This window comes from Brachionichthys hirsutus, chromosome 8 (assembly GCF_040956055.1).
Source record: "Brachionichthys hirsutus isolate HB-005 chromosome 8, CSIRO-AGI_Bhir_v1, whole genome shotgun sequence".
Classification (NCBI taxonomy): Eukaryota; Metazoa; Chordata; class Actinopteri; order Lophiiformes; family Brachionichthyidae; genus Brachionichthys; species Brachionichthys hirsutus.
Window position 1 is genome coordinate 11,447,729 of NC_090904.1, and position 16,588 is coordinate 11,464,316.

The window sequence follows — 16,588 nt, forward strand, 5'->3', positions numbered from 1 at the left end:
GAAGTTACGTTGACGATGACAGAATATACAACCGCGCCGGTCGCTGCATGCTTGTTGTTATCGATATGCAACACAATAAATGTCCTTTATATAAATATAAATAATAATAATAATAAAGAAATACTGGTAACTGTTTCAAACATTTACACAATTTCATTTTCTGAATTTATTTACTGCAGTAAGACTTAGAAACAGGTATATTGGACCAAATATTAAACAAAGATTACTTATTTTAAATAATAAAAGTTGTAATTAGTCAACCCAGACGTTTTAGCTTTCTGACAGACCCCCCCCCCCCCCCCTCCTGTCGCACTTTCAGCTAAACTAATGCATGTCATTCCACAGAAAGGAACCACCGAGTGTTCCTGAACGATGTTTCTGTGAATGATCTGCGCTGCAACGAGCGGCTGTTTACCCAGCAGGTGGATATGACGTCACGGACTTGGAACATCTAAACAACAACATCCAAATCCGCGAGTTTTTCCTCCTTCTTTCCGAGGCGCGTTAAAATCTAATAACATTAAGAAAAGGAGCTGCCCCCCTCCCCTCCACCCCCCCGTGAGCCAGATTGGGGAGTCAGCGCGTGAGAAACTCCACATTTTGTTTTTTTTTTGTTTTTCCTCTTCGACGCCCTCGGTAAGATGACCTCTTTCTCCTTGTAGTTAACTTAGTTAGTTAGTTAGTCCCCCCCCACCAAACACCGAGGCGGGCGGAGTGATATTGTTGGTGTTTACGGTGTGATTTGTTGTCGCACGCGTTCTCCGTGCACAAGCTCGCGTGCACAAGCTCGCGTGCACGGCTTGGTGATCTCCCACTAGCTAACCGGCACCCTCCCGCGTGCGCCTGCTAGCCGCTGTTAGCGCTTCCCATTCGGGTAAGTTTTGACCATTGTCCGCGGCGAACTAGCTTCGTTGTGTCCGCCTCCAGATACCTGCCGCCGGCGCACACGCACACACGCACGCACACACACACACACACACACACGGAGTCTGACTTCTGGGGGGGGGGTTCTTCTGTTTCTGTTTAATCGATACAATTAGTGAAATTAATTAATAAATACTGAAACACCTGCGTTATTACCACTTGGACTAATTGCTGGTGAGTGCGCGGAGTCACGTCTACAACGAAAGGCTGGCTGTAATAGCGCTGAACGGTTTCCTCTACTTTACTTTTTGGGAAAGTTGGTTTTCTAACTTCAGGCTATTCATAAGCCCCTCCGGGGGGGGGGGGGCTTTCTATCACCGCAGATGGTTATAATGTGTGTGTTTTTTTTTTAACTTTAGCTGATAACTGTCTTTAATTATAACCTTACCTGTGCCGGAAAGTTTTTATTTTTATTTTTTTATTTTTTTTTAAACCTCACACGATGACAGGGAAGCTTTTGAATGCCGTGATTTCTGTGAATAGAGACCAGAGAAGGGGCTTTTCTCTCTCCCCCCCCTCCACGTGTTAGCTGTCCCCCAAACTCACCAAAAAACAGCAGGAAGGCATCACAAGTCTATTTTTAATATCTATAACACAGATTTAACTCATGGCCGTCATAAGTCTGCACACTTCCCCGTTCGGCTGCCTTTAAAGCCAATATTCACCTTATTTTAGTTTTTGCCTATTTCAAAGTAACTATTTAGTTAGATTTTAATTAGAGGGATGACGTTTTAAAGTTACTTTTTTTTTTTTTAATTAATGCTATTCAAAGTTTCAGTTGAGTCAGATGCTTTGGATGACAGTTGGGACTTTATCCTGGCTGTAAGTTTCTTTTTTTTAAATATGTTTAGTTAAATTAAAACTTACCTTATGATGCACAGTTTATTTTTTTCCCTTTGCATTTCCCAAAGGAATTTAACTGAGCAAATATAAATCGACTTGTATATTTGTAAATGTTTTATTTGAAACTGCACAACAGGTGTGTTCTAGCCAAAATGAATACCGGTATGTGGCTTTTAAATGTGTATGAACATATTACAGTAAATGTGTATTGTGTGTATATGTGTATCTTTATTCATAATTTATTAGGAAATGCTAAAGTCATTTAAAATTTGTAGACTAAATTGCCAACAAATGTAAAATAAATTAGCTTATTTGAAGAAGATACCAAGTGAAATATTTATTATTAGTATTTTAGCAACATAAAAATGAAATAGATTTGATGCGGTATCTGCAGCTGGCAACTGCAGGACTAAAAAAAAAACCCATCTGAACATTTACAAAAGGGAAGCTGCAGCTTTAACAACTATGGCTGGCAGTGCTCCCTCCTCCTTGGTCTTTGGATTAGTCATTGTCTGGGGGGGGGGGGGGGGGGGGAGACACTTTTTTTGTAGGAGAAGTAAAGTAAACAGCCTCCAACAAGCGAACCTTGACAACCCAGATTAAGGAAAACATTGGAGATCAAACAGTGCTGCTGCTGGGCTGTTGTCATGAGCTGCCTGAGAGAAAGCTGCAGACTATTTGAACAGGCGCCGGGCTTTGTGTGCTCACTTATGCAGAAATGGACCTTCGCAAATGCTGACCCGGGTTTTGAAACACAGGACAAACTTTCTTTGCAGCTTTCTCAGGCCTGTCGTTTGACTTGGCCGTTGCGTACAGTCTGCCTTTCGCTGTTTGTAGTGGGAACAACTTAACACCGTCCCCCTGCGTCTTCTCTCAGAATGACTGCGCTGTCTCTGCCTCGCGCTACAGCTGAATAGATTGAGCTGGCAGGGGGGAAAGTGAAAATGCTTGAAATTTGAGGAAGAGCAGCTGTAGTGGTGCAAGATCCTTAACGCCTTCATTTGAACTCCTCAGGCGGAGCGAGTGGGGGTTGAAGGTTCTTCTTTTGGAGTTGAGGTTGAACTGGAAAGTAATCAGTCGCTCGTGCATCCAGCGTGGGGACGACCGTCCCTGAGTGGAGCGGCGCTCTCTTTAATCTGACGGCACAGTATTTGTGAGCACACATTGAAATACCCTGTGCTGGATGGACATGGGGGGGCTGGAACTGGCTGGTTTCAGAGCTGAACGATATGAGAAAGTTATTTTGGTCCAACGTGGGAACAAGAATTTGTCTGTTATTTATTTTATTTTTACAGATTTATCCTTCTCTTCATCTTTCATTTAACTTCAAATGCCAGATGCCCTGAAACTGGGTACTAAAACATTTTCTTTTTGCACAATTTGCGACAGATAATTAAATTAAATCTTTTGGTAAATGTCATTTTCTCCCACCAACACAAAAGGACAGGGCTGCCGCATCGGGCTGCGATATATGAAAGGAAAGAGATAGCAAAGGAAAGCAGAACAATATTTTTAGGGGAAAGGTTAGCGTGTCCAGGCAGACGGTTCTCTGTGCTGGGGAGGGCGATTGGTCAGAGAGGACGGAGCTTCAGGGGTTCTCTGTGAAGCTGCAGAGAACCTCGGGATAGCCATTAACTCACGCAGCCATTAATTACTGTCCTCTGTCATTAATGAAGAGAGGGATTCAGACAAAAATATCATCGGTCTGCATTAATGTGACTTAAATCAATTAACTTGGATTATAAATTAATTGCGTCACTGGCATTTGCTACAGGAATTCAGCGCGGCACCGAGATGCAGATTGTCCAGACAGATTGTTGTTGAAGAATATTGTTTAATATGTATTTAATTGTATCTGTCTTGAGTCTTAAGTGAGTTATTGAGGTGTTGCTCCCAGATAAAAGCAGCATTATTTAAAAGAATGAATGGCTTGTTGCACATGCGGTGAGGACCAAATTAGGCTTGATGGGCCGCTGCAACATTTTTCTTGACATGTCTTATTTGAAATGGCAGCTGTACACAATGTTTTTCTAAAATGTTCTATTTTAATTGTTTCGGTTATTTCTCATACTAGCGTTTTTTCGCGAAGTTGGAAGGTGCTTTTTGCAAACGCTTGCCTGGCATTCAAATGATGCAGGAAACGGCTGTCCTTGCTGCGTTGTTGACGATGCTTTCTAAAAGCGGGTAAAGATATGTTGGAGAAAAGATACAACTATTTCAAACATAAAGACTTGGGCTTTTTTTCTTTATAAGGGAAATAATAGAGGGAGTGGTGAATCTCTAAAACCTGTTTAAGATGAATTATTGCATAAATACTGTCAAAAGTTCTTTCTTTCTTCTTTAAAAATCAGAAATCGTTCATAATCGACCTATAGTTTAAGTCATTATTATGCTACATCTAAACTAGCTTGAGACTAGCAACACTGCATGTGCTAATGTCACGCTTAAACCCAGTTAGCAGTCGGCTGCAGGTTGCAGGAGCGCGTCTTCAGCGGCCTCATCCTCCACTTCTGGGCTGTGCTTTTAGTTGCCAGTCCCAGACTAATAAGAAACATAACATGGCAGGGCCTGCGCTTCCATCATCAGTGCCGCCGTGTGGAAAGTTGGGGCGCTTTGATCATGTCTTTCGGGCGCATCACTCCGGCTTAGCCTGCTGCTTGCTATGTGATAAGCCATCAGAGCACTCAGATCTAAGCCGGCAGCTCCGTGGGCTCGCGGAGAGACAGGAGAGCGTAATGGAGATGAGGAGAGAGCAGGAATGCACATTTTTGTTGACAGACTGTTACTGCAGCTGTTCTCCTTGCCTTTGAATTGAACAGTGTTACTGTCCAGCTTCCCCCCGTCTGTGAAGAAAAGGCTGCATTTTCATGTCGTCCTCCTTTCTTTGCAGAACAGAGCTGCGCCCAGGTTTTTGTTTTGTCCTTCTGGCAATAAAAAAAGGCAAAATAATAACCTCAAGAACACATGTTACGCTCAGATGTACTTTTAACTTTGGATCATTGATACTAGCCCCCCCCCCCGCTCTGTACATAAAACATCCTTTTAAACTCCCCCTTTATGACAGCGTGCACCTAATTGACGCGTTGTTGCTTGTTTATTTGATATATATTTACCAGCTAGGTGGTAATTGGGCAGCAGCAATTACCCAAGATGCAGTGCTCCGGCAGAGGTGCGACCGTGCTGATGAGTCTGGAGCACAGATGAAAGTGTGCCGGTTTGTTTAAACACGTGAGAGTGGAGAGCAGAGACGGCTAATTGGACCTTATATGGTCTGATGGTTTACGGTGATGATGCACAGCAGGAGATCAGAAGTGTGAAACTTTCTGTTTCACGCAAACAATTGCTGTTACTATACCTGAGCAGTTTATAGCGACAATGAAAGGCCTGTGGATGGAAGGGCCTCGTGCACCCGATGATGTCGTTCCTTCGCTGATAATGGCCTTGTTAACTAAGATTCATTACCGCTGCATTCAGAGTCCCCTGGAAATTGAACGAGAGCGTTCTCAGACGACTCCGGTTTGCCACGGTGACGTGATACCGATGTGCCGTTCTGAGCTGTTCGTGGGAGGCGCTGACGGTATCCTCCTCGACTCCTGATGACTCAGTTGACCTGACACCGGGCTGGTGGGAGTGTTATTTGACTTTTTTATTTATGCACACCTTGTTTGTGCGCAGGCTGCTGTTGTTTGACGGCCCGCCCTCCCTGTAGACGTTCAGATATTGTTGTTTGCCTGCGTTGGTTGCGGTGTGTGAGTTGCATTTACCCAGGCTCCTTGGGGGGTGTTTTTGTTCTCAGCATTGTAAACAGGGTGGGGCTCTGTTCCGTATCCATCCACTTGGGGAAAGTTATTTTCACCTTTTTGTTTTTGGTTTTGATCAATGGATTAGGCTGCGATACAATTGAGCAGGTGGTGTGGTTAACCATTCACCGAATGTGCTGACGAGACACTTTGTCACTTTTGTTTTTGTTGTTAACGACGCTCTGGGTGTTGCCGATGGCTTAACTGTGTTATGCCCTGATTCCAAACGAGTTGGGATGTTGTGTAAAAGTATAAATAAGAAGTGAATGCACTCATTTTATCCAACCTTTTTTAATTTGGTACTTTTTTTTAAATCAACAACCCTTTAACAGCGTAAATATTTTTTAATTTTTCTATGATTGTAAGTGGGACTCATTCTTGTATAACTCTGTCATAGTATCGAGTATACCATATTTTCACATGAAACCTTCCACACACACCAACCCAGCACTGAAATGGTGTCTTTCGCTACCACAGGGATTTTTTTTTTTATCCTTTTTATTTTTTGTTTCAATGGTTTATGAGTCAGACTCAATTTTGATTCTTGACATTTTGAGGTGATGGTGACCCTTGATGTCCCCCACTTTAAACTCTAATGATGCTAGATAACATTCTGTAGTCCCAGTAAAGTTCTTTACTCGGGCCATGACATTATTTGAATAATAATAAAAAAAGAGAAGTTTGATGACGAGACTCTTGCATCTTAAAACTAGTCAGGTTTGTACTATATTCAATTTTCACAGCCCAGACAAAGATACTTGTTAGCCATGCTGTGGCTTTCCCATAGCAGAACGCGTGTTGATAGTCCCAACAGAGGCTGGAGATGCACATACAGGAAGTAGCAGCCACGATAGCTGCAGGCGAGTCCTGCAGGGGTTCCATCACAGCGAGCCTGACGGCGTCGGTGCAAGCGGTGCTTTTGAAATGGCCGGCAGTTGAATTTGCTTCCAAAATTTTCAGGTTAGGAACACACATTCTCCGACTCGGTCACACACAAATATTCTACAGAGATGCAAAGCAGCTGGAATCAACAAGTACGCAGGAGCTGGTATTTGTGCACTGTTCACGGGAATCGGTCATTAGCAGTGATTGTTAAAATAATGGTATGGGCTCCTGCACTGCGGTGACTCCTAAAGAGGAGGAAGGATGGAAGGATGGAAGGATGGAAGGAGGTTGTGTTGTCCTAATTGCAGTTTTCATTCTCATAGAATGTGTGTCGTTTGATAACGCGGTGCTCGCAGTACTCTCATTCTTGAGACCAGTTTGCTTTACCGCTTGACAGTAAATACAATCAGATTACACAACCACAGCTAATGACATGCTAGCAGCTCATGTGTTGGGTCTGATCTGTCCAAAACAAAGTGACTGTTCACAGTGGCGAGCAGCAAAAAATAAGACGTGTTGTTCAAGGATGAGTAAACATGATGTCTCTTTCATAATACAACATTTGCATTTGCTCTTGCTCTGTTTTCAGAACTGAGAGGGTTCAGCCTTCTAACTGGCATCAGGGGTGGAAATTGTGTTCAATGTTATTGTGGCTTCCATGACTTTTATCTGAGTGACAAACCAGCGAGTCTAAAAAGGACAAGTGGGAGGAAAGGAACTCGAACTGAAAGGTTATTTTTTTTAAACTTATTTTCTTGCAGGTATTAAGTGGGAATTTAACCCTGATGTGATGTGACAGAACACCCCTGTCCGATCTTAGCGTGTTTGACTAAGGTCGAGTCGCACCAGAATTGAACCCCAGACAGCTGGTGCAGGTTTATGTATTGATCAAGTATGGGTGTTGACCCATATCAGTTATGCTTCACAATGTATTTATTACCTAATTACCACGGGAGGTTATGTTTTTGCTGTTTGTCTCAAAACCTTCTGCATCATGCTTATATGTTCCATACTTCCCTCCAGATGGCTACTGTTATCCATTTACTCTTTACTGTTTATACCCTTTTGTTGGAAAGGTACAGCACCTGTTGTAAATTCTTCAAATATGGCATTGGGTAATCAGCCAGCTTTCCTGTTGTTGGATATTCCTCTAAAAGCCTTTTTATGTCGTGCATGTGGACCTGCACGATGCACAAGATTTAAATGTGTTGACTGATCATTTCCTCGCTCTGCAAACAATTCAGTTACAAACTGGTGCATCAATATTTTCATGTTCCGCTACAAAAATGAGGTTTTCCAGGATTTGAGAGTATTTGTGTGTCTTTTAGTCGCATACGCAGGCAGTGATTGAACGGAATTCAAATAATGAATCATTCCAGCCGAGCATCTTGCGGTGACATCATTTTTTTTTGTTAATTCCCCATAAAATGATAAGATGAGTCGTCTCTTTATAGAGCGTGATGGCTACATTAGAACACGGGATAGATGGAAGATAAAAATTCTGTATCCTTCACTCGGTGCTTCTGATCACTTTCATCACCAATGGAGATCCTATTTGAAAGACCTCGCAGGCTGTGCTGTTGAACATCACACAGACGGAGGAAATGAAAACGCAAAAGGTTTGAGCAGCAAATAGCCGAGTGTCCGGCGCGCGGTCGACCCTTCAAGAAACAGCCTAGCTAATGCATGATTTCATGCTCCAGAAATGATAATAATTTGTTTTTGTTTGTAAGTCCCTCCCACCAGAGTCACGGTGACGGCTCTTTTTCCACCAAATGAGATCACCACGTTGAAAGCTGTGTTGTTCTCGCCGGGGCCGACCACACAGCGCCAGTCGATACGTAAACAACGGTACAGACAGTTTGTCACAGCCTAACTGACATTTTTCATTGCTTAGCTGATGATTCATCTGAAAGATGTCGTCCGAGTTGCTTTCAGGGTCCCTGAGTGATCTCTGTCCGCCGCGTTTACTGCTGTTTACTGTATACGCTAATACAGGCTCACTTCTTGTTTGGACTCTGATCCATAGGTGAGCAACAATATTCCACACTGGGGAAAACAAGCGCTTGAGTAAACAGGAAGAGTACATTTACAATACTGCATTGATTAACATGTTGCCAAAAGACGCAAGCGAAGCCACGGACACGTAGAAAAGAACTTTGAGTTGCAGAAACTGTCAAATAAGACAAGTTGAAGTTGTAAATATTTTCCTTCGTTGTGGATCAAAAATAAATAATTTTAATGTTCAATGGGTTTTTCATTGTAGTAAAATACAATACAAATACAGGATGATGTGTTGATTCAATAAAAAAAGAACTTTAAAACTTTATTTCAATTCCTGCAAATCCCCCCAAAGTTGCAATTATACAACACTCCTACAGCGTAGTTCCGTGTTTATCCATACACTCACTGGTTTATTGATTTATTAATAGTTTCTTGATTCTAGTTCACATTTAGTTCCCTTTGGCCATTGTTGGTTTGCATGTTACAAATTATACTTGGTGGGGATTTTGAATTGACGTCCATTGTATTGAAGGATGTTACTATAATGTGCACAACAGGATTACATGCAGATTGATCGAGGAGTTCATAAATATGATCCATTCTTGTGTTACTGCGCCAATAAATGATCATTTTGTTAGAATCAGTTGTTCATCGGTCTAATGTTCAGTTGGTCAGCGGCCGCTGAGCCAAATTCTTTTTTTATTTTCACACACCTGACCGTGAGGCAAATACTTTCATGCAAATACTTTCATGCACTGGAAATACAAGCTTAGATATTGCTCTCCACGTGTGCTAATGTAAATGATTGGCATGGAGCGTGTCCCTGCTGATTAAGGCTGTTTGGACTGTTCTTCTTTGAAACCGTGCCAATTGAATTTTCTTCCTGCTAACACGCCTGGGAGAATGGGCGGCGGGGGGGGGTACAGTTCTCATTGGGCCTGAGGCTTGATCTCCTCTTTTTTTTGCTGCCTCCAATCTTCTCACATCACACTGACAATGAGTGAGCGCGGCCGTCCCCGAATGACGTACGTAATTAAAGAGTTGGCGTTATAATCGCAACGTGCTTATTGTCTGTTTATGGGCTTTGTGTGGGGCATAATGCACTGGGAGATTTCTTTGGTGTAAATGCATTCAGGGCTTTTAATATACTTGGTGGTAAATGCGATTTCGCGTGGTTAACAGCTCCATATCTCCTTTATCAGCCCTTTGACAGTTGCTCTGTTAGTTGCACATCCAATGAAATTTGGCTGGCGGCGGAACCTGGCACCTGAAGCAACCAAATGATTTAGTCATGGGCTTTTAACAGGCACGGTGGTAAATGCATGTTAAGTAAATGAAGCAGTTTATTCCCTTCTCCTCATTGCCAGGCTGTCTGCCATGGGACTTGTGCCAGCTTTAAATAAGTGCTAACCAGATGGTATTCACACGATACCCTGTTGGTTACAAAACGGTCCTGGGAAGTAAAGGTGGCCGTCTCGACAGCAAACGGGTCGGCCGTCAAGTCTTGTACTTTGTTCCTGTGCCCGTGCAAACGGGTTAATATTAGGTCAGATGGTTGGTTCTCAGGGGGCTTAGATTGGAAAGGAGGGCGGGATGGACAGATAGAGGAGCGAGGAGAGGGATTCTCTGGGACACCAAGTGATGAGCTTTTCCTCTGGACCAATACAAAGTGACTTCTCGATTAAAGATAAATAAATATATATAAAAAAGAAGCATTCTCCTCTCCTCTCCTTGTATTTCGCCTCTGCTCTGCAGCTGGTCCCGTCGTGGAGAAGTGAACGGTGTCATCTCAAGTCGCTAACAACCAGCAGCTGCAGCGCTGCAGAACGGGGGGCAATGTGAAAGCCATTTCCTAATGCAGAGAAATAAACAAACAAAGCATGTGGATAAAAAACAAACAACAAAACAATTCCACAAACAAACACGCAGATTATGCAAATGCAGGGAAATGTGTTGGGGAATCGATAAGGCCTATTTGTGTACGATGAGGCTACGGGGAAAGAGTGACCGCTTTGCAGAGATGCACGTTATTAAGTTTGCGCTTTTATCTGCGGCGGCTACCCCCAAACATCTGTTTAGGTTTTCTCCTCCACATATCCTGATGAAACACGTAAATTATTTGTTGTCGAATTGGGCGTGCACTGCCGTCCACAGAAGACTCCAGATGTCTGAGGCAAAGTTTTAGTCATTGTGGTGGGAGAGGGGTCAAACTGTCAGTAGGTCAAAGGTCGAAGACCATAAAATATTGGTGCGCAGAGTTAATTAGAGATCAGAGATTTAGAGGGAAATTTGTATTGTCTTTTGTGGTTGTTTTTGAACCTCATTTTAAAGAGGGTTCTGTTAAAAACCTGTCGCACCACAAAATCATTTTGAAGGCATTAAGAATTCAGGCGTTACGATTTCCTTCTTCATTCATGGAAATATTAAATCTCAACAGCTTGTTTAGCTTTCTCTCCCAGTCACCTTGTAATTGTTTCCATGTCATAAGCAGCTATTAGCATTGCCAGAAAATGGTAATGGTTTGAGAGACTCATCGCTCCGACAGAACGGCTCTCTATCACGCTCTCACATTCTTTTAAAAGGGAAGAGGAAGATGAATTTTGTCCATAAAGGCTGTATCACAAGGGCTTTTTATCCTAAATGGCTCTGGGAATTGTTATCTGTGGGAAGTGTGTCCTGCCGCCGTCGTGTTCAATCAAGTGTCCACTTAGCTGTGACTGGGAGTAATTGTTCCCAAGTGGGCCACACACTGACCTGTTAATGTCTGCGCTGACCCTCTAACCTTGTCAGCACGTCTTGGGGAGAAGTTTAAATCATATGGATCTCCTCCATGTCTTTACACTACTGGGTCAAGTGGGCATCAGCCCTAAAAGACCACTCACTTGTAATTGTCCCCAGCAGCATGGGTCAGCCATGGGTGTTCCCGAAGGCCGCCTCTCACGAGATGAGGTACTGGGGCCGAATGGTGTGGCTTAACGGGTCAGAACATCGATCCGATGCGGCACCAACGTCCTTCAGTGCAGCCGATCGTCAGTTCGGCTGCTGGACGATACGGAGACCAATCTCTTGTTTGCTCATCTTTCGCCACTCTCAGAATTTGAGCAGTGCCAAAATCTGAGCTAGCGTTTATCTGCTGATTCCAGATCTGGTTTCAACAAAGAAATATCCACGGCAACACCAAGAAATGAAGCGCTGAGAGAGAATAATACTTCAGCAGAACTTCGGAATAAGGGATTGTAAAATTGAGATGAATGAATAAAGTGGTGTACATTTTGCTTTTTGATGCACCCCTCCAAACACAAACTAGAAAAGCAAAAAAAAGGGGGGGGGGGATTAAAAGCACGTTTCCAAAGGCTGTGTCAAACTGGCATGCAGACGGCCACAAAGTGAGATCGCCTTACAATTAGAGGTAAGTTAGTGCTAGCATGTTAGCACGCAGTATATCTTAAAGCATATAAAATCTATTTTATAGACAGATCAGACAATAAAAGTTAACCCCTTGTTAAAATCTAACTCTCGTTAATTTGCAGTAAAGACAGAAAATCAGAGATTCCTCCGAAGTGTTTGGGTTTATGTTATTTTAACGACCCTTTTGCTTTTTTTTTTTTTATACCAATGGCGGTATAAGGTGTGACTTTAATTCAGCGTGCTCATGTTCTCAAAACAGAATAGGTGTGATATCAAACACAACAGCATGCATGACATTCTCCCATCCCACAGTAATCAGAAGGGTCTTATCTGCCCCAATGGGAGGCCCGGGAATGTGGATGGGGATGTGGGACGGCGCTAATGGTGTTAGCTGAATTCCACACCGGTGAATTACGAGGACTTGGGATGTCAGGCTTGTTTTGTCTGGTTGGAGAGCTTCATCGCGACACACAGAAACAGTCGTAGATTTAGTTTTTGACACCGCACTCCCAGAACGGGTCAATTAACCGGGAGCTGCGCTGCTTTGCTGGGCTGCCAGAGACGCGGCCGCATTAAACAGCAAAGTGGTGCACACATATATCATAAGACAACAAGCCACACATGCAGGCATGACTTCCATGACAGGCACAAAACCAGACGCCATCCATTCTGCTGCCTCATTTGCATGATCCGAACCATATCTGGAAGTCATTAGCATCTTTCCACTTGTTTATTTAGCTACAGACGGATTCTTCTTAGCCTAACCCCAGCTTTTTCAGATGTTCTTTTAGTGGCAGCAGTCATGCATCATTTTTGCGAAACAAAAAAAACATGTAAGGTTACAAATATTCTTTGTTTATTTTTGCTGGCAGTGACCACGGCAGTTTGAATGCATTTACCAAAGCATTCCCAGTCTGTCCTTAAATTAACATTTTAACCTAACTATCTTATGCTTATTTTTTTAATGTGGTGAAAGTAATATATTAAAAACTCTTTTTTCATTAGATTTGTTTTGTTAGTCTATTTGTGGCAGTTTGTGTCCTTGTTCTGTAGGCTTGAGAACGGCAGCTTCATTACATATTCCGTGTCATAAGGTGAGAAATTAATCACAAATCCTACGCTCTGCTAGTATTTTGTGTTGTTATTCACTCATCTGCATGTTAAGCTATGAAAGCTAAATTATATGTATGTAGGCCACGGGATACCAACAGGAACCAGTGTGTCATTACATCAAAGACTTGCGGGCGACGATGATCACTTTTACTTTTGCCTGTTCTTTTCATTTTTGCACACCGAGTCGGGGTTTCCCCCACCTTTTCACTTCCTGTTTGTAATTATTCTCTCTCTCTCTCTCTCTCTCTCTCAGAAGCCCTTGTGATCCTGCCCTCAAAACTGTCCATCAGTTTCTGATTGGAGGAATGGAGTGGCCATCTTTCCTGCATCAGTAATCACGGTATGTGGCAGACCTCCAACTAGCCCTTCTCTTATTTCATACTGTGTGCGTGTGCGTGTGCGTGTGTGTGTGTGTGTACTGACTGTTAGATCTGACTGTTCGTATTTGTATCAGTCCGTAAGCAGCTTGAAGCAGATTCTATCAGAAGTATTATAAGCTTGTGTTCAGGCCAGTGAGCATTGATCAGAACAGACACAAATAGTTCACAGCGGGTTGAATATTCTCTAGAAAATTAATATTTCTGATTTTACTGACTGATATGGCAGTTAGTTTGTATAAATGAATCAAATGTTTGAATTCCAGAATACTTAAAAATCCTTTATCTTCTAAAAATGGAAGTTTGTTTTACAGGAATCTATCATTATGGCAATTAAATGAATTTTTCTCCCAGTAATATAACAATAATAATAACAATTCCTTAATTGAAATCAGTTCAGGATTTTACATCTGTTGACATCCAGCTTATTGCCATCGCGTTAACTTTATGTCGTCCCCCTCGTCACCTCGGTCTGCCCGGGAGCCCTGATTGGCTGAACACTTTCTGCAATATAGTCTGGCAACTTGCCATCCACGCTGCCGGTGGCTGCTGTGCCCCCTGATCAGAAGAGAATGTGACATTTGTGCACAGGTAATGAAATCTGCATGCAATTAAATCCCTGACTGTGAAGAGGAGTCTTTTCCGTGCCGGCTCCCTCCATCTCCTGCCCCCGCCAGCAGCAGGGGGGGTCAGGCACGATGATGAAACCTTCCCAGCAGGCCCCTCGTCGCACTCTCTTCCCCGATCCCCACGTCACTTCGTGTTCTTTTTAAACCTTCCTACGCTGGCCTGGCACTACCTGGCAATTAATTAGAGAAAACATCCATTATGGAGTCTCTATATATTGTATAAGAATTAATATTCATTTACATAAATTCCACACAGGGCTGCAACGCTACCGGTGCTTTGATGGATTTCATCCAGTATTAGTTTGACCATTTTACAGTGATTTCTGTCACATCCCACTGTTTAGTTTTAGTTTTACCAATCAGAACATACGAGTTTAGTCTGATTTCAGTTGAACTCTGATCATCCTTACAGCTTTTTTTGCTACTATGATGGATTTTGCTGGAGGATATTTTCCCTGGCTATTAGAATTCCAATGAATTCCAACGTGCCTTATTCCTCCGTATAGATTATTTCATTGAACAGCACATTTTCAACCTGGTTCACCGTTTTTCGTCGCAGACAGAAGTGACCCGTTCCGGAGACATCGTGTTCTTGTTACGCATCGGTTTCAGCTTTACCGTTACCACTACCGTCTCCTCTCTTCCCTTTGTGTTGCCGCAGATCATTTTTAACTTCTTTCATTGCTTTTGTTTGTTGACAGCTGCGACCGTTCTGTAACTTCCTGTAAATGGTCTGAAAGTCTGAACCACCCCCCCCCCCGGAAAAAAAGGACTTTCTCTCTGTAAGCAACTAAAACGTTGTTCAGTTTGAGTTCCGGTCCAGTTCCATACCAACTCTTTCGTGCAACCAAAGATTAACACTGTCCCTCCTCATACTTCCATACTTGACCTACCCGGATGACAAATGGTTCAAAGGTCGGCGTACTTATATTTTACAGGTGGTTAACAAAAGTCTTATTTTAGACTGAATTGACTGGCACCTTTGAAGACGGTCATTGAGCTAAGATTACTACAGAAGCACAGTTAACTAAATCCAGTCAGTTTTAGAAAGTAGTACAGTATAGTATCTGAGATGTGTACTTGCGGTTGCAGATAAATGATTGACTGAGCAGAAAAACAAACGGTGTTAAGAGGTGGCTACTTTGACCTAAACTAAATGGTCTGCTCTGTTTTGTCTCGTATTTTCTTGTCAAGGCAACAGTAAACAGATCTTAAAATAAATAAATTACAATTAGTTTATTCATAAAACCGGGCCAAAATGCCAAAATGAACACAGGAGGTCAGATTCATAGCTGAGTGAGGCGAGGGTCATAAACCACTGCTGCCCTGCCTCTACACTTAATGCCTCGTTTGTGGCTTTTGTTTGTGATCCGTTCCCCGATGATGAGGAACTTGCGTGTTGATTCTGGACTCCTCTATAGACTTCTGTCTAATAGTTCTGAGTATTCTCATATCCAGAAAGACTAACTTTGCTCTTTGCTTTCTAATTGTTGGAGCTGCCTGGCGAAGCCGTGTGAGCATTTCCCTTGAACTTGAGGAGGAGTTGTTCCTATCTGTGTCGCCCCCCCCTCCCCGTCCACACTGGGTGGATGGAGGTGCAGGATATCCAGGTCAATGTTTGGATTAAATCCTCCCTGTGTGTGGAACAGTCTTATTGCTTCTCAGCACACATTGTTGAGTCAGTCTGAATTGAATTCAACGCATGTTCCAGTTCACTTAAACAATGAAAGAAGACGATTTATTTTTATCCGCCCAGCTTCAATGTGACTTTTTTTTATTTATTTTTCGCGCGGACAGCTTCTCTGGTAATGTATTTTGTCATGATGAATTATTAATGTTCATGATGGGAGTGTTGTCTCAAGAAAATAAGAAGGTCACTCTGCCTCTCCTTTTTTCTTCACCCAAGGGTTAATTTGAACCAACGACCAAATGAACCCCCCCGTTTCCTCACTGCGCGCTGAGTTGTAATGAAAACTGCTGAAATCTTCACTTTATTCACGAACATCCTGCTGAACAAATACAACGCTATTCTTCTTGGCGCTCTCTGTTTTCCCCTGCTGCAGATGGCTTTGCTGTTGTAGTGCTATACAAAGGGAAAAAGGCTTTGCTCGGGGAAGGAGAGCGATGGAGGCTTCCTCCATTAGTGTCATTTGAGTGGTGAATTAGATCATTCTGACAGATAGATGTGGAAAATTGTTTTAATTGTATAATTACCCGTGAAAGTGCTGTGATGTGGGTGAAGGCTGGGGAATAGCACAATTTGGCCTTTATGTGCCTTATTGTGCTTCTGGACAGGAAATGAACAACAATTGGGGGTCCTGAGGATAGAACATAAACACCCACACACACACACACACACACACACACCCCGGGCAGGTTGTGACATGCTCAGTGAGATGCTGCTCTTTAAATAATGTGTCTGGCCAGTGAGCCTTCTCCTCAGGCGGAGGGGAGGGTGCCTGCAACCGTCTGATCATCTGATCAAGATGGCACAGCTTAACACAAATGTAGCAGCGATGCAGAATGGCTCACTTAACGCCACCGGCGCTTTGGAGAGAGAGGGAGAGAGAGGGAGAGAGAGCGAGAGGGAGAGGCCTGATGCATG